The following is a 1929-nucleotide window of genomic DNA, read 5'->3' as shown; positions in this document are numbered from 1 at the left end:
GCTTTCCACCTCCAACATCCTAATTCTTCCTTAGGCAGTGGAGGTCTCTCCTGAATAGCAGGAAGTACAAGAAAAAGAACAGCACATTGACAGATTTTAAAGCACTATTTCACAACATAACTACAAGGTGACTCACATAAACATCCAGTTTGCTGATTCTGACTGGTAATTTTTAAAGTCCTACTGTGTGTCCAGCATACAGGATCTGCCCTCAAGGAGCTTCAGAACGATAATAGAATCCAAGAATCAAAGGGAAATTGCTCCTTTTCACTTGCTCAGAAAAGGAATCTTATCCCCAATAACACTTCAGTTCCACTTGCGCACCTCTGGTACTGGGACAGTATTTCTGGAAAGCTGACTCTGAAGCAAATGAGTCATTGTTAAGTGACCTGGGACTACCTCTTATTTAAATGAACCATACAGTAAAGCTTAGAAATGTGAATAGTCAATCTCTAATTTGTTTTGTAAATTAATTTTTGTCCATGCATTAACTTTATTTAAGGCAAATATATTTGTTTATCTGGGCATACATATATATGTATGTGTATGTATGTATGTATGTATATGACTTATTTCTAAAATAAGTTAATCACTGTATGACTTCTGCTCACAGTGATGGCAAAACTCTAAAGATATACATTAGGCATATAATCTTTGAAATCTTATAAAAAATGAGTTTATTCAATTTACTTTTAGGTTTCTTTGGAAGTCTCACTACCATCACGGATGCTATATATTTACATGGTTGGATTGATAAATCAACTCAACCTCGAACTTGGGTGTAATACCAGAATATAGTCTCTGTTCTTTCCCAGATAATTTAATTATTTAACAGATTCAGAAATTTTGTTAAGTACTATTAGATGAACAGATATTTTTGCTTATAAAAATAAGTACGCAAGTATGTGACTATTTGCACATATTTTCAATCTATAATTTTCAAACAAAATGTTATGAATGTAGTGACATTCAGTGTTAGAAATTAACATAACAATACAGGTACGCAAAGCAGTACATTTAATTATTTCATACATATTTGTTGAATCCTAATGCTGTACCGTGGGCTGTGACAGACAGTTGGGGACACAGTGATGAATGAAATGTGATGCAGAATCATTACATCTATAGTTTTCAATTAGCAATGATCGCGCCTCAGATAAACCTCATTGGCTATATGATACTGCCACTGCATCTATATTCCATGGTATCACAAGCGGCAAGATTTCCTTCTTTCTCATGACTGAACAGTATTGCATTGTGTACACATATACCACAACGTTGTCTGTTCATCAGCCAGTGGGCATGTAGGTTGTTTCCATATCTTGGCTATTGTGAATAAGGTTGCAATGAAAATGGGGGTGCAGATATTTCTTAAATATCCTGTTTTCATTTCCTTTGGATATATAACTAAAGGGGAAGTGTGATTGCTGGATCATCTGATAGTTCTTTTTTAAAATTGTAAGGAAGCTCCATACTGTTTTCTATATTGGCTGGACCAATTTACATTCCCACCAATAGCAGACAAGGGTTCCTTTCATCCACATCCTCACCGACACATGTGAACTCTTGTCTTTTTGATTTTAGCATTCTAACAGGTATGAGGTGATCTCTTATTGTGGTTTTGATTTGCATTTCCCTCATGAGTAGCGACATGGAGCATCTTTTCATGTACCTATTGGCTGCTTGGATGTCTTGTTTGGAAAAATGTCTATTTGGTGCCCATTTTTTAATCCAGCTATTTGTTTTTTTGTTTTTTGTTTTTTTTTTTTTTTGCTATAGAGTTGTGTGAATTCTTTATCTATTTTGGATATAAACCCCCTAACATATATATGATTTGCAGATATTTTCGTCCATTCTGTAGGTTGCCTTTTCATTTTGTTGATGGTTTCCTCTGCTGTGCAGAAGCTTTTTAGTTTGAAGTAGTGCCAC

At 34.9% G+C, this 1929-nt stretch overlaps 1 pseudogene; it reads right to left on the bottom strand.

Annotated features, from left to right (window-relative positions):
• Positions 1 to 1115: 1115 nt before the first annotated feature.
• Positions 1116 to 1198, bottom strand: LOC115937048 (U4 spliceosomal RNA; annotated as a pseudogene).
• Between the last annotated feature and the right edge of the window lie 731 nt (positions 1199 to 1929).

Source organism: Leptonychotes weddellii, chromosome 11 (genome assembly GCF_054177405.1).
Source record: "Leptonychotes weddellii isolate Sample4059 chromosome 11, ASM5417740v2, whole genome shotgun sequence".
NCBI classification, from domain to species: Eukaryota; Metazoa; Chordata; class Mammalia; order Carnivora; family Phocidae; genus Leptonychotes; species Leptonychotes weddellii.
Note: the sequence above shows the minus strand (reverse complement) of the source record. Positions and strands in the feature narration are given on the sequence as shown.